Below are 23,283 nucleotides of genomic sequence, written 5' to 3'. Positions count from 1 at the left end.
CTCTGCCGGCACCCCGGCCAGCCCGCTCGGGTTGTGGGGGGCTTCGACTCCCACTTGTTGCCAGCGTTTTATTTTTCTCTACTGACTGAGGCGGGGTTGGGAAACAGGATTCCCCAGGGACAGCTCTCAGTTTATTCCCTTCCAGGATTCGCCTAGGATCTCAGTGGTTGATGGGGTTTCGCCCTGCGCGCCTGGGACTCCCCACGCTGTAGCAGAGCGCTTTTCTGCCCCCGCCACAGGGATCTGGGCCAGTGCGGTATCAGGGAAGATGCTCTCCAGGGCTCGGTGGCCCTAATCCCAGCAGCAGGTTGATGGTGGGGCTCCTTGGGAAAGGGTCACTGGCTCCTTTGTCCTTTTGCTGTACTGGGGATTGGGCTGGTTTTGCCTTTTAACAGGGACTAGAGTTTATGCTTGGGAAGAGCACTGAGTCCAGGCACGCATTGTGTTCCGAGGTCTTGGCCCTGACTCTGCTTCAATCCTGTCATTTCTGTGCATAGAAGCCTCCCTTCATATTTGAGGTAGGGTAGCAGGTGGGCCAGTAATCTTTTGCTTTTGAAAGAGGCCAAGGATCTGCACTGGCCACCTGGGAACTGCAGCCTCTTCTGTGCGCAGGAAGTGGACAGAATTGCTTCCCAGTCCTGAATTGGAGGTGGGCGGTGGGGAGGATGTAGCCATTCAGATTCAGATGAAGAGGTTTGTTGCAATAACAATAATAAATACTCCAAGATTTTTATAAGCCAATTCAGTTTTAGACTCAGTCGCTAGTGTTGTTGGAACCTCTTTCCTCTATATATTTACTGGCCCAGAATACTTCTTATGGCCTCCTGCTTGGTTTCTAGTAACCTTGTAACTTGATGACCGTGTTGTCCATAAATTGTAAGCAGTACATATTTTAAAATATTCATGCTAAAAAGGCCAAGAAGTTTACCATTGAGCTCTTTATGCCTAAATTGGTGTTACCAAAAACAAATTTTATAATTTGAATTGTTTGTTCCACTCCAATAAAGAAAAAAGATGTCTCCAATATATGTTAAGCAGTTCCTAGAGGTAACGCTAAGGCTGGAGTAAATAAACACTCAGAAAAGCAAAGCAGCTGCCATGATATTTCCTTTCAGATTTGGGTGAACAAAATCAGGCTTCCAGCATGGTAGAATGTTTGCTATTCTTGGCTATCAAGCGCTATCCTACGTGGGCTACCTGGACAATCTCATCACTGATGCTTCCTCGGTACTAAGACATGGTGTTGGTAAGGTTCAGTGGAGTAACATAACTTGAGAAATCGCCTGTGTCCAAACAGATGTGACCAAACACCTGTTGGTGGGTCTGTGTTGTGTTGTAGGAAGTAGTGAGGTGTGTATGTCAGGTGTCCTTGTGTGCCTTCCAAATAAGTGCTCCAAAAAAAAATAACTAAATAGGTGCTCCAAACTATGCATTATGTTGTCACCTAATATATTACTGATTTGTAAATCCTCTATGACCTAAGGGGGAACAAGAGAAACATTGCCATTTCCATTTGTGATGAGAATTCCCCACCTTAAAGTTGGCCTCTTAATAATATATGAATTAGGATGCTGACAGTTTTGAAAATAGTCCTATTTTAGCTTCAAAATAACAAGTTACCCTCTCCAAATCTGTGTTTGTTTCTCAGACATATATTTTTATAAAACACACATTCTTGTGTATTTTACTGCTAATTGGCCTTTAGAAAAAGTGTTATTTCCATTTCTTCTTTGTGCTTTTTACATACATCTATTGTCCATTTCATCTTAAATCAGAAACTGTGTATTTGGTCAACCAAAAGAAAAATGTTGCTTCTACCAGTTTCTAGATCAATTGTGATTCTAGTCCTGCATTTTAAGCATGAAGGTATTGCCTGACCTTTTCTCATGGTTAAACTTGTTCCTTGTCAGATAGGATACCCACTTTGATTTTGTTTATTAAAAAAAAATACGAATGAGGATGTTTTGAAACAATCTTAATGTTGGATATAGTCAACAATATTTGCTCAGAGAAAATACATTTCCTGGTAATTTACCCAGATCCTGAACACAGAGACAGCAACTCTGCTGCAAATGAAATTGACAGTGTTTATGGCTGCATGGTAGCACTTGGCACTTGCAGCCACTTAAAGGTAATGTCTTTTAGCGGTTAGTTCAAGTTAATTAACCCCTTGGGGGTTCCTGGATATTCTTCCCTCTTCCCTCCCTATTACCTCTGCATGAAGCCATACTTAAGCCTGTCCGTGTCTACACTTGGATTTACATATTTGCAAAATGAAGCTTTTTATGATTATGAAACAGAAAAGAATTGAGGCCTGCAAGAACCAAGAGTTTCACTGAAACCAGCCATGATTGGTGGTAGCCACATTGCTTTTTATTTCTCAGCACAGAGAAAAATAGAGAAGCTTCCTTTTCCCTTGTCAAATTGCAGGGAATATTGTATTTTATAGCAATAAAATCTTGAAGAATTTTAGATACTTTGAGCAGGTGAATTAAAAGTGATTCCAGAGAGTACTGGAAAAGCTTGATTTTTGTTCATAGTGGGATTCATATTTCCTGATGGGTCAATGTGGATTGTGAAAAATCAAATTCTAATGTTTGTTTTTCTTTTTTCAATGTTCATATACAGTGTTAATGTACCGAGGTGAAGCTCTTGAAGATTTCAGAGGCCCAGATTGTCGTTTTGTGAATTTTAAAAAAGGTGACCCTGTATATGTCTACTATAAACTGGCAGAGGTATCACCAGAACTTTGGGCCAGAAGTGTAAGTAAAAGTTTGACAGGTGTTATATTCTTACTTTTGATGGGTTTTTCAGCAGTGTAGATTTAAATGACTGATTTCTTGGGATCTTTGTAGAGTTAACCTAACCTCTCTGCCAGGCCCTGTGCTCCTAACATGCCTTAGGCCTGGCACAGCATAGAAAGTCAGTAGACTTTCTGAAACAGAACTGAACTGGTTGTGGTTGCTACCCCTCACATCAAGTTCCAGAAGGCTCTACACATCATAAAGGTTGTCATGGTGAAAACCTGACAATTCTTAGCTTTGCTGCTTCAAAAGGGAAGGATTCAAGGACATTAGAGTTAATGCTGTAAATTAAGTCTGAGATAGTAACTCAGGCATGCATATTTAAAGTTGATTTTTTGTGTATTTTACCTAATCATTTGTGCTGTTTTTACTCTAAAAAAGCAGAATACTATGTTCATTATGTGCTTTTTTTTTCTTTTTTGCAACTTCTGGGTCATCCATTTCCTGCTTTTCCTATAATCTATGCCTGAAGGTTCTCCCAGGGGTTCTACTTCTAGCCAGTTGTATGGATCTTCTGATGAAAGACATGACATTGTTTATATCATGCTTTGATATTTTAAATGGGGAGATTCACTAGGAGTGACCTCATTGAGAGACTTATGAGTATTGTCCTTTTCATTTAAATGTGATATGTGGATTGTTTACTTAAAATAGTAGCAAGGGTCTTTGATGACTGTAGGAATGTTCCAGTTTAGAGACATTCCAGGTTGCATCCCTGAAAGTTCTCACCCTAAATAAAATACCACACAACAGAAAATAAGAGTAATCCCTATGGGAAAACTAGTTTCATTTTGTTGCCATTTCTGATTCTTAGGGAATGATCTTGAAACTTGGTGCCTTTAGGTACAAACTTTATATTTAGACAGAGTCCCAGTTGCAGTACTCCATATAAAGAACCATCTATTGTTTCTTTCAAGTATACCAAATAGGATTCGTAATCTTTAAACTTGGAACTGTTTTTCCATGTACCTAAGTGGCATTTTTCATACAGTAGTCGTCTTTCTCCCCTTCTTTGAACTTTTGGATAAATGGGCTTGATTTACATTTTCTCCTGTCACATTGTAGCCTGTTAACTATGTTCATCCCTAGGACTCTTGCCATTCTGGGTGGCAGCACTCATCCTGTCTTCCTGAGGAGCCCTGCTTTCAGCACCTGACCAGAAAGGATCTTTGCCGACTTATGAGTGTTTGGGTGGCACTTTGTTTGCATTGCTCCTGTGGCATTCATTTGTCTTCTTTGCCTTCAGTCAGGTTGTGTTTTATCTTAGCTCCCTATAAAGTGAAAAACTCAGTTAGGAAAGGACCCCTGTCTAATCCATCTTCCTTTTGAATATTTCCTTTCAGGGCAGTGGCACTTAAGTACATTTGTTCTGGTAGTAGCTTATGCAGAATTTGTTCTCTTCTGGCAGTTCTTTGCTCCCCACCCATCAAATCAAATCAGCAGCACCTCGGCAGGGATGATGTATGGAAGCAAAATTAGGTATAAAAATTATTTCCAGTCATGAGCCTCCGTGATTCTGCATCATTTTTTTTCATATCACAAGAAATGGGATACCACCCAGTGTGTAATTATGGAGCTTTATATAATCTATGGTCTCAATTGACACAGATTAAGAAGAGATAAATGTGTTTCCTTTCTCCATACATCTCTGGGTTTTTTTTCCTTTTCCAAATTTAACCTTAATAGAATTTTCATCAGAAGGGAAAAGTGTATTTCCCCTCAAACTCGCCTCTCATGTCATGAATGTTATACTTAGGAAATTAAAAACTCTTTAGTTTTCAAAATGATTCTCCTTTTGAGTTTTTAGTTTTCATTCTGCAATGTTGTTGATTTTCTAGAGTCTCAGACTTTATCTGCCAGTGATGAAGCTTTTAATTGCTCCGTCTTATCTAATCTTCATGGCAGTATTCTACCACTAATACTGGCTCTCAGATGGTTTCTAGATATAACAAGAACATTCATGAATGGGGATATTTTAGAGTTAGTGATAAGATGCCTTTTTTAATTTTCTTTTTTGGGCGTTTGATTTGCCTATCAGTTTCCTTTAATTATTGGCAAGAATCTTCTGTTCCTTTTAGTCAGTAGTTAGTAATAAGAGTGTCTTTCTCAAGGGGAACTTTATATACCTTTTGTACACTTTATGTAACTTCATATAATTTAGCTGTTGGTGCTGAAAATAAATGGGGTTTTTTTCTGCAGAGGATTTATTTTGGGTGAAACTGAAGCTTGATATGTGGTTTAGTATGCATTATATTGTAATTTTATTTTCTCCTCAAGTACTTGTAAAAGTAGATTTGGAAAAAGCTAGGAAAGCATATACTATCAATACATTTGCTATAGTGGTAATACATTTTAGAGATTTTGTATTGTTTTTACTTATTAATTTTCATGACTGTTATGTATTGGTTAAGAAAGACATAAATATTGGTTTATGAGCAATGCTACAAAATGTACAGGTAAATTCTTGCTAGAGGTTATTTGGAATTGCATTTATAACCAGCTTTGATTTATATAGTTTTAACCACATAATATACAATAATCTCCTATGCAGATCTTTTATTTACTTCAGAAGTCTTAACTTTATATGCTCTGTGTTGAGAATTAAGCTAAATGTAAAAAAGAAAACTTCAGTGGTTGGAAATGTTGTTTTAACAGTTCTGTATTTAATTTTTATGTGGAATAATAATCTCAGTGTAATTGTTATAGCAACTTTCTTTCTTGGTTATACCATATACCTATCTATTATGTGTATATTTCCTGCCACTTCTGAGAATCTCTTATTTATATTCCTTGTACAGAATTTATTTTATATTTGTCTCCTTTGCACTATAGGTTGGCCATATATTTGGATATTTTCCGAAAGATTTCATCAAGGTAGTTCGTGAATGTACTAAAGAAGAGCTACAAATTTCAACAGATGTAAGTTATGGATTTCTTTTTTGTTCTCAATTGTAAACTGGCTTATAAATCCACCCATTATATTCAGTTAACTGCTTCTGAAAATTTTATAATGTGTTTATAACATTTGTGTATCAGATTTTCATTTGAAATCAGACTACCTATAAAAAAAGTTTGAAAGGCATTCAAGGGTGATTATATTATAATCTGAGAGTTTTCTAATATATTGAAACAGATATTCTTATAGAAGGCTGTTTACTCAACTATAGGGCTTTTCTCTTCTGTTTTATGTGTGAAAAATAAATAATGTAATATATTTGTACTTGGCTATTAAATTTAAGAGGTAAATAATTTCATTTTACAGGCAAAAGGAGGTATTCCAACTTGAAAACTACTCATTGGATAGTTATTAGACATTTTAAGTATATTCAGGTAAAATTAATAAACTCTAACTTTTATACTAGGCTAGAAATACGTACTTACAAAGGTTTTCTTATTCTTAGTCATATATGGGATCGTAGTCATGTTATAGATTTGGAAAAGGGGACCTGAGCGTTTCAGGTGATGTTCAGTCTCAGATCTTTTAAGGCGCCAACTGCTTCCTTTATACAGCATTCCTGTATTGTGCTCTGACTTAAATTGATTTTGTGACTGAAAGGATTTCGTGTTCTAGAATTCTCACTTCAGCTGATTATTTTCTAGAGTTTTAAATTGTGTAGTAATTGATGCCCACCAACATTGAAACATCTTTGGGCAGCTCTTTGTAGTGGCTGTAGAATATGCAAGCTGCTAGGCTAGGATAGTTCTTAGATTAGATGGGGTGAATGGATAAAGTCATCCTGTTTGTTGTTGCTGTTCCTAAAATTTCTTCATAATCTCAGGGGCCATAAAATCACTTCTGTTGCTTGTTGGACTTCATTGTTGGTAAAGAGAGTTAGTTCTTGGGATTTAAGCTGTGACAGCAGTTCACTGATTACAGAGAACTCATTTGTTTTGAACTCTGCCTTTTCATTATGTTTCCCATTACATGCATCCCTCATGGCTTAGAAATGCATGTGATGGGGAGAGGAAATCATTCATCCCTACTACATTGAACTGCCTCCCCCACCCCCAGAACCCCCACAGAATATTTTGAAGATTTAATTAGGAGATGGAAATTTTTAAAAAAATTTCCATTCATACTATGGCTCCTTTTATATGTCAATTTGCTTACTAGTGGCAAGAAGGAAGACTAAATAAATATATAGATAGTCCTGAGAGAGGTCTTAGTGACTGTGAAACCCTGATGAAGAGGAAGGTGTGTAACTTGTTGAATCTTGTTTTCAGTTTGTTCTTGTGTTAATAATGTGAGGAGCCTCCTTAATATCATTCTTTATTCCATCAAATGTACTTGTATCTCAGTAAGATACTTTAAAACTGATTCATCTTTCTCAATCCTGCAGGATCTTCCAGCTTCTCCTGAGCAAATGATTAAGAATTAAATTCCTGAAACATAGGTGTAGATTTTAGAGCTGGAGGATCCTACAAGTGATACCTTGCCTTTTTCTACTTATGCTCAGAGCAAATTGAGAGAGACCCAAGAGTCAGGCTGTTGGAGACCAAATTGTCACCATTTTTACTCATTATGCTTTTTAAAGAATATGACCCATGTTAAAAAAAGAAAGAAAGAATAGACTTTCTAACACTGTAGTCTAGAAAAAGACAGATTTACTCAGCCATAGAAGGAGTTAGCCAATGGGTGTTGGAGGAGGGTAATCTGGTTGACCCCAAAGATTCTTTAGAACCAATCCTGAATTTGGGAGCATGGATGAGTTTGCTTTTGTGACACTTTGTTATTGACACACTAATGTTTTCCTTTTCCTTACAGGAGACAGATTTTGTCTGTTTTGATGGTGGAAGAGATGATTTTGATAATTATAGTGTAGAAGAACTTCTAGGATTTTTGGAATTGTATGATTCTGCAAATGAAGATTTTGAGAAAGCTATAGAAAAAGTGGAACAATTTCCTGAAGTCTCCCAGGATGTTGAACCTGAACCTAAACCAGTAGTAGCAAACTCAGAGCAAATTGAAAGTGCATTCTCAGAAAACACTATGGATCTTGAGGAACAATTTCTGGCTCAGAAGAACCATCCTCATGCAGATAGTCAAACAGATAATGCTCAAGGTGAACAAACTTCATTTGAACCCTTTGAAGAAATACTACAAGATGAATTGAAAGTGCCAGAAAGTGAAAACAACAAAACCAGCAACAGTTCTCAGGTCTCAAATGAACAGAAGACTAATGCTTATACACTTTTGAAAAAAGAAATGACATTAGACTTGAAAACCAAATTTGGCTACACTGCTGATGCACTTGTGTCTGATGATGAGACGACCAGACTGGTGACTTCATTAGACGAAGATTTTGATTATGAGGAATTGGATGCTGATTATTATGCATTTGATAAGGAAGAAGAGGAGAATGAGGAAAGCTTTGGGGAGCTCCCATTACTAACCTTTGTAAGTGAAGAAGGCATGAAATTCCCAGTGGAGTTTGGAGTGGAGAAATATTCAATAGGTGAAGAGCAGAATTCAAATGAAGAAGATAAGGTTGAGGTAACTCTGCCCCCAGGCATCAAGGATGATGACAAAAATATACTGACAACCTTGGAGGATACTTTATTTATTGGCACAGGTGGTGACGAGAAAACAGATATGATGGATTTGGGGAATTCTTATTCAGAAGAAGAAAAAGAAGATGAGGAAGCTGTAGTTCCAGATAGAAAACAGAAGAAACCACAAGCAGCAACAGATTATATTTATCCTGAAAGTGCAGAATATGGTCTTTTTGTGGAAACCTCTAAGACAGATAATGATGAAGAGCCAAAAGTGGACATCGAACTTCATATTAAAGGAAAAGAGACAGATGTTCAGGAGCCTAAGAAGCACCTGATGCAATATGTTTCAGAATTAGAGGATGAGAAGATAGAAGGGATGATTGCATATACTTCTCCCCAAAGCAATAAGCTCAGCTTATTGCCAGCTGTTGAAAAGGGCAAGGACACATTAAAATCAGCCTTTGAAAACAAAGAGAATGACCTAAAAGAAGCAGTTATCTATATCTCAAAAGACTCAAAAGAAGTGAATGAAGAACTCTCTTCACCTGGAGAGAAGATTTTGGAAGATAGCTTAGAGAATAAATCTCTACATAAAGCTGTAGGGAGTCTGATGACCCAAGAACAGAGTAAACCACCAGAATCCTTGGGTATTGCAACATTCCTGGGAGATAATCAAAATGATGCATCCAAAGATGGAATGGAGGAGCCAGGTTCAGTAAATACACCAACCCTGCACATAGACTCAGTGGAGCATCAACCTCAGGAAATTAAAGAGGGACTAGTTCTGAAAACTGAAAATCAATCTGGATTCTCCTCTCCAGATGGAATTGGTTTGTTAAGAGAACCAGAAGAAGAGGTCCAAAGTCCCAGAAAAAATTTTTCTTGGCAACAAGAAAGAGATGTGATTGTTACAGTTAGTCATGTAAATGAGAAGATAGGGCTTTCCAAGGACAAGGGTAAAGAGCAGTCCTTGGCTGAAGAATTGATTCAGCATAAGGCAACACAGGGGACACAGGAAATTAAAAAAACAAAGCAAACTGACGAGGTAGAAGTACCGGGTCTCCATACCGAAAGGCCAGCATCAGTAGAGGAGGATTATTATCCCCCTGAAGAGCTACTGGAGGATGAAAATGCTGTAAGTGCAAAACAGTCAAAAGAAAAACATTCTGGGATTCAGAATGTTAACCAGCACGTTCTTGAGAAAGCAATTTTAGAGACTATCAATCCTGATCTAGAAACCAAAGAAAACAAACAAGAAATGAGTATAATTTGGGAGATTTTTAAGAAAAGTGAAACCACAGCCAAAAGGGTAGACATGATGGACAAGGAACGAGGTGATATGGAAATGGGAAAGGAGGAAAGTCCTCTGGCAGATGAGGAAGCCCAGGGACTCTTTGACGGAAGTGATGAGGAAAACTCTCAGACTTCAGGGATAAGTGAAGTATTTCAGGATAAAAATTCTGATGATCTTGAAAAAGACAACCCTAAGGAACATCTGAACACTTCAGGGTCTACAGAAAAGGCTACTGGAAAAGAAATCTCAAAAAGGACCTTGAGGACATAGGGCATATCACGGATGCAGAAAGCCAGGGTCCTGCTTATGCAGATCTTGAAGATGATATACTCCCACAGAGTCCACATATAGCCCTAAAGTCAGAGCTTAACGATCAGGAGGAAGACTTGCCCATAATCCGCAGCTTCTTTACAGAACAAAAGTCCTTGCAACGCTTCCTGAAGTACTTTGATGTCCAAGAACTGGAAGCCATGTTGCAGGAAATGTCATTAAAGCTGAAGTTGGCACAGCAGGAGAGCCTGCCCTATAATGTGGAAAAAGTTCTAGATAAGGTCTTCCGTGCCTCTGAGTCACACATTTTGAGCGTAGCAGAGCAAATGCTTGATAATCGTGTGAATGATATTAGAGACATAGAAATAAAGGAAAGTAACATATTTGAAGAGGCTGCAGTGCTTGATGATATCCAATACTTGATCTATTTTGTGAGGTACAAGCACTCCACAGTGGAGGAGACTGCTCCATTGATAACAGCGCCTCCTCTACAGGAAATCTGGACTAAAGCTGAAGGTAAATACCTGCTTGCGGCTTGAGCTGGAGAAAAGGAGTTGTTCCATCCAGGTGTTTTTGTGTATTATTGTAAAGTTCTGTTCAGTTTCCATGTGCCTAAAGGAGAAAGAAGGCTGACTCAGGAGCCCCATATGTTCCTTTATTCATTCTTTTGGGCTAGAGCATGAAAGGACATTGCTTATTCGTTTTTCCTTTAGGACAGTTGGGATTGGTTAGCATGTTCAAAGAGAAATTTTATAAAAAGTTAAAGAGAAAGATATAAATGAGAAACTAATGCACAAAAGTAGACATGTTAACAGTACAGATTTTATGTTAAAATTAAAAAAGGGCTTTATTAAACATAATTTCTTAATCATAAAATATCTGTACTAGATCATGTGGGTGTGGAGTGACTAGCATAACTTTTTTTTTTTAGAATTTAATCTCTTTTTATGTGGTGCTGAGGATCGAACCCAGTGCCTCACCTGCACTAGGCAAGTGCTCTGTCACTCAAGCCTAGCCCTAGAAAAACTTTTAATGGATAGCTTGCCTGAATTCCCCTCCCCAGCATTTATCTTTTGTGGATACCATGCTATTTCCAGTCTCTTGGGGGAGAGGTCACTTATTCTGGTTTTACTCCTCTGGGTTCTAAGGTCCTTGCATTCATATTAATCAAGGATGGAACCAGGATGACAAGCCTTATAATGTAGTGCTTGACACATAGAAGCCTTTCAATTAAATATTCTTCAGACTGACAATGAGCCAATATCCTGATAAAAGCTTTCTGTTTCCTGGTTTCATATTTGATCATCTCTATCCATTGTTTTTCAAAATGAAATATTTCAACTGAGAGTATATGATAAGAATTCCAGAAGGACATAAAGCCATTGGAAAATTTACATCCCAAGAATGCTAATTTTATCTGATAATTTGGGGAAGAAAACAGTTGTACATTTAATCAAAGCAGATATATTTTGGATACGAATGCAAAGTACAAGTGAATGTTCAGGGTAGAATATGAAGCTGTAAAGAGATAATTTTTGCTCTGGATCCTATTGGTCTATGTCCTGAGCTCAGGAAGGAGATAGGTTCACCATTTGGCTCCTAGGTTACTTGGAACATATTTGAAAGTCACATTAGCAAGCTAGACTTACGGAATTCCCTTCTCTATACTGGCTCGGTGAGACCAGCACACTTGTAGATGAAAGAGTTCCTGTTATTTCTGAGCAGAATAGACATTTCACATTTTTGTTCTGGACCAGAATTCTCTTCTGCACATTTATTCATGTGGGTGTATGTTGGTTTGCCAAGGGAAGTTAAGTTATTGAAGCCTCTATCATAAATGTATTTGTTTATGAAATACTTTGGATTAAAGGCTTCTTTATAAATTTGACTGTATAGTTCAGTCATCCTTTAAATGGGATAAAAACAATGAACCCTCCCGTATCCTTGCCCAGTTGTTCTCATGGGCGCATGCCAGGACAAGGAGGGAAGTGTTGAGGTATCTGGAGCTGTGTGCTGAGGGGGAGTGCTGATCATTGGGCTTAAGTGGGGGTAGATAGTGTCATCCAGCTGGCTCAATGCATTCTTCTCCCCTGTAGAGATGCAGCCACCCCATGAAGATGATTTTCCTAAAGAGAACACAAATCATCTTAATAGAAATCTTCATGAAGAGCCTCGCCTCCTGAGTCATCATTTAAATATGAACCATCCTGAAGAGCCCAGCCTCTTGAGTCAACCTGTGACTGAGGACATGGGTGTCTTAGAAGTGTCTCAGATCCCAAATACTGAGAAAGTAGACCCAGGTAAAGCTTGCCAATTTTTCTCTACAAAGTAGAGGCATTATCATAATGAAGGCTTTCAAGGATATTTGTTGCCAAAGGTACAAAATAGAGCAGAGAGTAATATAGGTACATGTGAGTTCAAAAAACAAAATCTCTTAAGTGAGAGAAAATCAAGAATAAAGATGACTAGAAATCAAAAATAGGCCAGAGACTGTAACTCACCTAAAAGCAAATGTTTAGCTCTGACTAGCTTGTGTAAACCATTTACAACTAAAATATTATTCTTCAAAGGCCTTATGCTCTAAAACTGTAATTTTCAACCAGACCAACAGCACCAGAAATTCTGGGGGTGGGACCCACAATCTGTGTTTAGCAGGCCTTCCAGGAAAGTCTGGCCTGGTACAAGTTAGCTTGAGAATCACTGTTCATAGTCTCTTAAATTCTGTGTTTTTTCCCTTTTCTTCTAAATGGAATGTACTATACCTCAAGTCCTGTTTTGACTTGCTTCCTGGACATGGTAATTAAACTTTTTCAAATGCAGTCAATCGTCCAGATCTTTATACTATATACTTACAGGAAGCAGTACAGAACTGCAATCCATTTTAGACTGACACTTATGAATACTTCATCATAGTGCACAGTATCCAGTGGGAGATGAGAAACAATTTTTCAAAAAAAATCCCCAATAATGGCATCAATAGCATTCTACTTTTGTGTTGCTCACTCTCATTTTATCAGTAAATTACATTATGACTAATTGTTTTATTTTATCCATCCAGTATGGTGCTATGAAGCCATAATTACTGTATTTTGTGTTTTTAAAGGTTCTGGTCTGTAAGCATAGCTATAGCATTATCCTGCACCAGTGCAGGGCTTAGCAGCACTGATCCTGACCCCGCCCCCATCTGCACACACAGAGTGTAGGAGAACTCATGGCAGGGGGGATTCAGTTAATTTGAGAAGGAATAACATATCAGTTCTTCCATTTTCCAGAAGACATTTCATTCATATATGAACACTACTGACTTCTGAAATGTCTTTAACTCCATAAGGTTCTGAAAATGAATCACGCACCATTAAGATTTGTTATTTTCATGCTCCAAAACTTTCAAGATTAGGGAAAACTTGGCTTACAAAATTAAGCATGAATTATTTCCCTGGCCTTTTAGGTTCCACCACAAAATGATGTCAATCACCTTTATATGTAAAATCTTCCCAAATGTCATTTAATGTGTCTCAAGTGCTGAGATACTGAGCCAATGGGCAGACTTCACCAGCAGTCAAATTCATAGACCAATAGTGATTGGAGGGCCTGGGGTTGTAGCTCAGTGGTAGAGTGCTTGTCTAACATGTGAGGCACTGGGTTTGATTCTCAGCACTGCATACAAATAAATAAAATTAAGGTCCATCAAAAACTAAAAAAAAAATTTAAAAATTAGGCAAAAGCTTAAAAAAATAGTAGTGAATGGAATCTCAGGGTTGAGAAAGACCTTAGAGGCAACTGGTCCAACTTCCTTTTTTTTAGAGAGAGGGAGAGAGAGAGAGAGAGAGAGAGAGAGAGAGAGAGAGAGAGAGATAGTTTTAATATTTATTTTTTAGTTATCTGCGGACACAACATCTTTTTTTTTTTTTTTTTAATGTGGTGCTGAAGATCGAACCCTGGCCGCACGGCCAGACCAGCGCACTACCGCTTGAGCCACATCCCCAGCCCAACTGGTCCAACTTCTTAATAACTGCACGTTGGACTCCTAGCTGTTTAATCAAACGTACCCCAGGCTCATGTAACTCATACTGAAATTCCACCCCTACAAGCTCTCAGGTCTAATTGGAATTCTACCTCATTCACAGAGCCTCAATGCAGGTCTGTACCCAATATCCTTTAGTCTCTCTTGATATTACTATGTTCTTTTTAAATAGCTGTCATCTGTCCACTCAATAAATAGTTGTTGAGTATCTCTGCCAGGTGCCAGATGCTGTGTTAAGCCTTGGCTCATTCCACCTGTAAATCTGCAAACCAAGACTCCCTCTCTTTCAGCTTTCTTAAAATTTTTAACACAAAGTTTCACCAGCACTAAATCCATGTTTGTTGAATGTCACCCTGTCTATATATCTCTGGTTTTAAAAATTTTCCTTTAGTAAATATTGTTCTGATAGCAGTTGTATGGCCATGGAAGTAGTGGAGAGTAGACTGGAGATTGTTCATTTTATAATTGAAGGGTCTGACAGCTCTAATTAGGATTTTGAAGTTTTCTTCTCTGTGTTAATTGTCTTTAGGAGAGCCACATATTCCAGGCACTGTGATTCATATATTTAGTGAAACACTGATGAATATTGAAACTGAAGAGAGACAATTCTTATTCTATAGCATAAAATAAAATAGCCATTTCCCCTTTCAATTTTAGAGCTACTTATAACAGAAGGTACTCCTGTTGATGATGCTGATACAGAAAAACAACTAAAGGACATAAAGTTGGAAGAGCCAGCAGATGCCACCCTTTTGGACAACGTGCTTTCCTTGTTATATTCATATTTGCTTTATTTCACTAAGATGGTAAGTTTGACATAGTTTCTTCAATTAGAATGTTGATTATTTATTAGTTTTTAAGTGGCTTCTGGTCATGAAGTGAAGAACTTAAAATGTCTTTATGAAAATGACTCCTGACCCTTTGAGTAGATAGCTCCTAAAACAAAAGCCATAGGGGTGTGGCTTAATGGCTACTTAATTTAGCATATGAGGAAGATTTGCTGTCTACCAAGGCTGGACATTTGTACACCTGTAAAAACTTGGTTCTTCCCCTCAGAACCTTTCATTCTGGCAGGGAGATAATAGCATTCACTTGAAACACAGTAAGATAATGGCAGAAAGAGAGGTATTTATTTGATGGTAGAACATTATTGTCCATAAATGCATTTATTATGGTTGGAAGGGTGATCAATAAGGTCAGAAAGTAGTTGAGATGTGTTTGAAGCACAGGCAAAGGGCAAACAGGAGTGTGACATGTGGTTTGTTGTTGATTAGACAGGCTGGGGTGGAGGATGGTGGGGGAAGCTGGCAGTCAGAAGAAATGTGTTCAGAGAAATGGAAACATGAAGAAAAGGATATTTGGGGAGGCCAGGAGAATGTAAATAGTTGGTGTTGTATAACGTGTGAAGTTGGAGGGGGATGGTCTGTTGGAGAGGCCAGCAAATCTTAAAGGAAGTCATGGGCCAAAGTAGCATTAGACCAGTAATAGTGGGGATCCTTAGAAAGTTTTAAGAATGAAAGGAATTAGGTTAGATCTGTTTCTTAGAAAGAGTCACTTAAGGCTGACCTTTCTAAAGAAAATTATGATCCAAACAAGACATTTAATCTGTCTAGAAGCTTATCTAAGCATTTTAGGACTTACCTCCCCGTCATGGTATTTGTTGATGTTGGACTTTTAGAGTTTAATTATAGGAATGAGAAAGCTTTTAGAGCTTGGAGGATAAGATGGTCCTAGGGCCATTGTGACAGTAATCCTTCTCAACTGAAGTTGTTTCCTGTAAGTTGTGTTATTTCAAGACTTGTTTAAGAAAAGTGATGTTGTTGTTTTCCTTGTAAAATGTATAGATTTTGAAGCCAGGTAGATCTGGTTTCAAATCCCAAGGTTATCATTTAGAAGTTTGGGCAAATAACTAAACTTTTGAATATCAGATTCCCCATCTGAAAAATGTAGATAATGCTTACTCCAATCATAAGAATTAAATGATTTGACAAGGTAAAGTGTCTGGTGAGATGTCTGGCATTTTGTAGGGTTTTACCCCCACGCACCCCCTAATTCTCATGTAGGCAGTCAGAGGTGGTATAAAGACAATGAATACCTGGGGAGGAGAGACCACCAGGGTGGAAAAGATGTGATGGGGAGAAATGAATCAGTTTTCAGTTGGCTCCATGTTTGTTCATGGTGGTGGCAGCCACCTGGGTAAGGAGTATGTACAAGCCAGGCAGTTAGAATAATGATATTTCCAGTGATTAAAGCCCAGTCTTCCACAGTCATAATTTGATTATCAGAATGAATCAACATCACTTGGAAAGTTTACAGCCTCACAATATGGGAAGGATTTCTTTATTCATATTTTTAGGTATGCACAGAGCCCTCCTCTAGGTCTAGGTCGGGGTACACGAATGTGGTGCAGGTATGGTCACTGATTTTGCGGTTATGGGTAAGACATTGATGTGAGTGGCAAAGAAGAGGCACAATGTTACGAGACTGATTTGAAAGGAGCCTTCAAAAAGGCATTTTGATGGCCCAGTATGTACAGGACATTGTGCGAGGACTAAAAGAGTCTAACAGGTCTAAGGCATGATTGTGATTTTTGAAAGCCTTAAGAAAAGGACTTAACAAATATATGCAAAAATTATGAACAAGTCAATGTAAAATCTTAAACAAGTAGTATGATATCTGATAGGACTGGAGAGTAATAGGCTCTGATGTGTTTGGGAGATGTGCACCAATCAGATTCATTGATCAATGGAATCTTAGTAGAATCTTAGTGTTAGAAGAAACCTTGGAAGGCTGTTAGTCTAGTTTCTCACTCATTGCTGTAATTTTCTTTACTGTGGCCCTAACGAGTAGTTATGAGGCCTGTACACCAGTATTTCCTAGCAGGAGTCACTCTCTTACAAGGCTATATGTTCTTCTGTTGTCTAGTTCATCCTTGTATTGACTCCAAATTTTCCTCCACATGATTTCCTCTATAAAATTGAATTCTTTTCTACATAGAAATCCTTTAAATATTTGAAGTTATATCTTAATTTAAAAATTATTTTTAGTATTTTTATCATGGAAACTTTCAAATAAGAGCAGAGAGAATAGTAGGGGACTATAGGTAATCATAACATACTGTACATTTCAGAATACTAGAAGAAAAGATTGTGAAAGTTTTACCATAAATGATGTTTGAGGAGGTAGATATATTTAACCTGATTTAAACGTTACATAGTGTATACATGCATCAAAATGTCATGTTACCTACTTCAATAATTATAATGTTTATTTCTATTTACTAATTAAAAAATAAATTTAATTAGAAAAGCTTTAAAGAAAAGCATAGAGAATAGTATAATGAACCCATGGGCCATCACCCAACTTAACAGTAATTCCTTGATAGCCAATATCAGTGAGTTTTTTTTTAATTTGTTCTAATTGGTTATACATGATAGCAGAATGCATTTTGATTCATTGTACATAAATGGAACAAAACTTTTCCTAGTTGTACACAACACGTGTAGTAGTCCTACATGTACCTCGGGTAATGAGGTTCATCTCATTCCACCATCTTTCCTATCCCTATGCCCTCTCGCCTGTCCTACCTCCCCTTTGCCCAATCACAGTTCCTCCATTCTTTCCATGCCCCTTGCCACCCACCTCACCCCCATTATGGGTCAGCATCCACTTTCAGAGAGAACATACAGCTTTTGGTTTTTGGGATTGGCTTACTTCCCTTAGCCTGATATTCCCATTCACCCGCAGATGCCATAATTTTTTTCTCTTTTAATGCTATAAGTAACATTTCATTTTGTATATGTACCACAGTTTCTTTATCCATTCATCTGTTGAAGGGTTGTTTCCACAAAACTAAGGAATGCTTCACAAATATGGGTGTCATCCTTGCTCAGGGACCATGCTAATTTTTTCTGTATTGTCCCAATTTTAGTATATGTGCTGCCAAAGCAATCACACTCTGAGTTTTAACAAATGTAGATACCCATGTAAAAACTACCATAATCAAGATATAGAACAGTTTTTTCACTAGAAAAGGGGTTTCCTTGGGATCCTTCCCAGTGAGTTCCTTCACCACCTGTTCCAGGCAACCACTGATAACTTTTTTTTTTTAAACTATAGATTCATTTTTCCTACAGTACTATTTCATATATATGCCCCTATAAGTGGACTCATATCTAGGAGTGCAATTGCCTCCTATGTTTAATGTATGTTTTTATCTTATGTGATACTGTCAAGCCATGCTAATAAATGACCACAATCATTTTATACTTCCACCAGCAATTTAGGAGACTTCCACTTGACTTCATCTTCACTAGCACTTGGGCCATTCTAGTGGGTATGCCTTTGTGAGTTTATTTCCTGATAACTAATGATATTGAGTGAACTTTTTTTTTTTTTGAGATAGGGTCTTACTAACTTGCTTAGGCTCAAACTAACTTGCCAGCCTCAAACTTGGTATCCTCCTACCTCAACCTTCTGAGCTGCTGGGATTACAGACATGTGCTATCATGCCTGGATCAAATACTTCTTCATGAGCTTGTTGACCATACTGTTTTTGTATGTCAACTCTCTCTGGTTAGCTGGAATCCAGACTTCTCCCAGCTCAGTGCCAACTGTGGGATTGGTTAGCTTATAGTTGTTCTTGGCCCTCGCAGGTACTGCTTAGAATGTAGCCCCAAACTGAAGACCACCTCCATGCAGATTTCTGGAACTCTTTTTCTTTGTGGCTCCCATCTTTCTTGTAGTTTTCTCTACATGTTTTTGGCTGCTTAATCTCCTGGAACTCTGGTCTCTTTCTCCTCAGTGAGACTGTTAGGCCCCATTTGGGTTCCCCTTCCCAAACTGAGGTCTAGAGGGTGCCTCAAGGTAGAATGCTCACCTATTTGTTCTCCTTCTCTTAGGGGTGACAGTTGCATGTCCCTTGTGGCTTTCTATTTGAAAAATAGCTCTTTAAAAATATATTTTGACTGTGCATGGTGGCACATGCCTTAATATCCTAGTGGCTCGGGAAGCTGAGAGAGAATCATGAGTTCAAAGCCAGCCTTAGAAAAAGTGAGGTTCTACGTAACTCAGTGAGACCCTGTCTCTAAATAAAATACAAAATGGGGCTGAGACTGGGGATGTGGCTCAGTGATCAAGTGCTCCTGAGTTCAATCCCTGGTACCAAAAATATATATATTCCAACTTTCTGGTTGCTTTCAGTGGGAGAACAAGTCTCATATAAGTTAATTGATTTCTCCTTTTGTTGTAACTTTTTGCAATAATTGAAAAAAATACGTTTGTGGGACTTCTAGGATATATTGTAGTTTTGGTGAATAAATGACATCCCCCTGTACAACAATTTAACCTGTTTTCTCTATTGCCTTTTTTTTTTTTTTTTTTTTTTTTGGTGGTGCTGGGATTGAACCTCGGGCTCCATGCATTCTAGGCAAGTGCTGAGCTAACAACCTCAGCTTCTCTCTGTTGCTTTATATTTCTTGGAAATTCATAGTCAGGTTTAGGTTCAATTCTTTTTCTTATGAAAACTTAATAGGAAATATTGCATTGACATATGCATATCCTCTCCTTTGATGTTGACTACTAGTCAACAGTGACGTTGGTGAGATTTGCTAATATATTATAGGTTGCAAAATAGCAATGGTCTGAGTTGCTGGATTTTTCTTTCTTCATTTAAAGGATGGGATGCCTACACAAATAAAAATTTAATTATTCTTTTTTTTTTTGGGGGGGGTATTGGGAATTAAACTCAGGGGCATTTGGCTAGTGAGCCATATCCCAGCCCTATTTTGTATTTTATTTATATACAGTGTTTCACTGAGTTGCTTAGCAATTCCCTTTTGCTGAGGCTGACTTTGAACTTGCTATCCTCCCTCCTCAGCCTCCCTAGCTACTGGGATTACAAGTGTGTGCCACGGCGCCTGGCTATAATTGATTATTCTTTACACAGTTATTTGGTTTGTATAGTTAAGGTAGGAGATAAATATTTGATTCCTTTTCTTTATTTAAACACTTTTCAGAATAGTAAGGTATTCTTCTAGGTTATCAAATGATACCCAAAGGGGCTTGAAATCTTGTTATTGTTTCATTGTTTTTATTTGTTGCCATAAAATTAATTAGTTCTTTCATATATTTAAGTTTTTGTCTTAAATAAATTTTTTAAATTATAAAAACCAGGTTATCTAAAAGAAAAGAATGATCCAGAGGGATTCTAGCCAGGTGTGAGACAATGTGATGATATAGGGCCTGTTACAAACTGGAAAATTTAAAGTATGCTCAATTTAAAGTATTTAGATTCAGGCTTGGGTTGTGGTTCAGTGGTAGAGCGCTTGCCTAGCATGCATGAGGCACAGGGTTAGGGTTAGGGTTAGGGTTAGGGTTAGATGGTTAGGGTTAGGGGTTCGATCCTTAGCACCATATAAAAACAAAATAATGTGTCCACCTGAAACTAAAGATACATAAATAAATTTTTTAAAAAAGTATTTAGATTCATTATACTTGAAAACACTGCAAGTGAACAAAAAATATGAGACTGTCAGTATCCTTTCTCTTGAAGAAACTATTGGAAAATATTGAGGAGGTGGATTTCTGACGAGGAGGTTGGTTTAGAATTGCCATGATTCTTTGTGACTGTTTTGTTATAAATTTAAGGTTTCCCATTTCTTCTAATTTGTCTGTTTCAGCTGTTTACTACATTGCCTGATGAGTATCAACCTGGGCCTGATTTTTATGGACTACCATGGGAGCCTGTAGTTTTCACTGTTTTCTTTGGATTGGTATCCTTTGTCATTTTCTTTTGGAGAACTGTTCTTGTTGTGAGTAAATTAACTTACTTATACCTTAGCACATAAGCACAAGGATTATCTTATATAGTCACTGCCCCCCCACTTTTTTTCCTTTTCAGTTGCTAAAACACAGATTAGTGGTTTAAGTCAAACTAACCTTATAAAATAATTTAGTGTGGGTGCAGTTGGTAGAACTGGTAATTCTTACAGCCATCCTGACCAGTAGTTTCATACGTATCATAAGTCTTAAAAGTGGGATAAAAAATGGGATAGGTTAGATAAATATCCTTTATGTAGCATATATGTCTAGTAATCTATATTAAAGAAATAACTATGCTTTGAAGATTTTGGTAATGTTTTTCAGTGGAACAGTGTATTAGATTGAAGACTTAGCACAACCTAATTCATTTAGGGGATATTGTATGTTCGCTTAATGGAATAGTAGGCAGATTTATCTATTTCAAAGCTTTGAGGTACAGAAAATGCTCACAATTAAATGTGAAGTGGAAAAAAAAGCAGAAACAAAGATTTAAATGTTGATGAACTGTATGTTAATATAAACACATATAAACAGGGGGAAATGCTACAAAGAAATACAGTAATATGAGAAAAAGGAGATAAGATAATTTTTCCAGTCTTTTATATATATTTTTCCCAGATTTTATGATTTGATCATATATTCAGAAAATACCTTTTTATTTGGAAGTATAGATTATGTATTGTCCAAAAATCCATTAAATGTTTTGTTCATTAAGTCTTTTTTTTCTGAGCAGAATTAGTCTATCTCTGTGTATGTGTGTACACATATGTATAAGCTTATATATACATATGTTTGTACTGTAGGTCATTCTGTTTCATAGTTATTTAACATAATTGGAAGAAAATTATTTTAGGTAAATGGACTTTGCATATGAAAAGCCTAACAGTTAAAGAGGCCAAAAGCATTGGATACAAATCTTTTCAAATCTGAGTGTTCTTTTTCTGATTTCTTAATTATATCAGACATATCATTGTTAAGGTAAGTTTCCTCTCCTTGTACAATTGAGTGTAAAATCTCTTAAAAAGCATTCCCTTCTTAAGTAGAAGAATCATTTGCCTGGATTCCTGTGAGGAATTTTCACAGTTCAATCTCATTGAACTTTTTCTCAGTTAAAAGGAAAAAGGAAATAGAAGGATAAAGAGAAGGGAAAAACATGAAAACACTTTATATTTCTCTCTTGTTTCTTTCATTTCAAGAAAGAAACAATACCTGTTTCTCTTTTCACTAGGTTATGTGGGATCTGGTTCCTAGCTGTTGCTCCTCAGTTTCAGCATTTGACTTTGGAGCTTTAGTCTCTTCCTTAGATGACTGCTTTTATGCTACTTCCCATTTTCTTCTGTTGTCATTTTGAGTAAAAGGTTAGCAAGGCTATGACATTAAAGAAATGCCATTTCTTTCTGTGTTGGAGTTTTCTGAATGCAATTTCCTATTACGAAGATCCCATGGATGATCCATGGACACATCTGAGTATTCCATCACCATTTATAACATTTGAAAGGACAAGTATATGCTAAGTTACAAAGAAATTTAGTGATGTTTTTAAAAAAAATTCTGCTTAGGTTTTATTATCAGGCAGTTTATTGCTGTCTTTAGGAAATGATTGTTTTTGTCCTTTCCAGAATATGTTAATTGTCATTTCTCTTGTTGCTTGTGCATTTTCTTCTACCAGTCTTCCCTTTCAGATTTCTTGCTATATATTTAGTGGTTTGTAAAAATAAGATGATGTAGCCTATTAGTTTCTAAATTCAGCCAATAGGCAAATTTAAATTGGAGTTCTAAGATGTTTTCTGGTGAGTGAAAGTGGCATATCTTAGTATAAAGATTATGCCTTAATATCGTTTCCTCAGATTCCTTTTGATTGTTTCTAGACTTTATCCTGGTTATTTAGAATTCTCAAGTAAATGATTTTGAGTACACACACACACACACACATACACACACACATCTTTACTGTGAAATAAGGTACATATCTTAGTGTGTTTATGTCAGAGCCTATTTATGAAATATAACTACCAATTAAATTTAAAATGCTTGTTAACCTTTACTTATTTTTAATCCTATAAATTTATTATTCTGAACCAGAATGTTATTAAATTCTCACTTGGTTATGATTCTGACTGTTGTTTTAGGAATGCTGTTTCGATGTTTGACATCAAATTTAATCTTTTTTCTCTCTTCTAGGTAAAAGATAGAGTATATCAAGGTAAATTTTTAGGTTTCTTAAACTTGTATTGTATTGGTGTTTGATGTGTGTTTTATGTATGTTAGAAGTAGATACAGTGACTTTTAATGTCTATTACTTTTTTTTACCTCCTGAAAATTTTACTATTCCTAGGTTGCTAGCATGGATAACTGAGTAGATGATGCTGGTTCCAACTCTAAGATAGGAGATAAAGAGGAGGAACAAATTGTGGATAGGGAGATGATAAGTTTTAATTTGGGGCAGATTAACTTTGAATATTGATGTAATGCAGATGTATTACATTTGAAGAGTATTTCTATGCTAATGATTTAATCATGCATTAAGTAATTGAGTAGATAATTTAAAGAATGGTAATGTGAATCAGTATGCT

General features: G+C 37.0%; 1 non-coding gene and 1 pseudogene across 1 annotated transcript; one reads left to right on the top strand and one right to left on the bottom strand.

Annotated features, from left to right (window-relative positions):
* The window catches only part of LOC143387435 (transport and Golgi organization protein 1 homolog), a 39,849-nt pseudogene that overhangs the window by 307 nt on the left and 16,259 nt on the right, over window positions 1-23,283 (top strand).
* LOC143387441 (U6 spliceosomal RNA) lies at window positions 17,737-17,843 on the bottom strand. The gene has a single exon (XR_013089851.1). It is a non-coding gene; the product is annotated as a U6 spliceosomal RNA (small nuclear RNA).

This window comes from Callospermophilus lateralis (genome assembly GCF_048772815.1).
Source record: "Callospermophilus lateralis isolate mCalLat2 chromosome 11 unlocalized genomic scaffold, mCalLat2.hap1 SUPER_11_unloc_2, whole genome shotgun sequence".
NCBI lineage: Eukaryota > Metazoa > Chordata > Mammalia > Rodentia > Sciuridae > Callospermophilus > Callospermophilus lateralis.
This window is presented reverse-complemented; position numbering and strand designations above follow the sequence as displayed.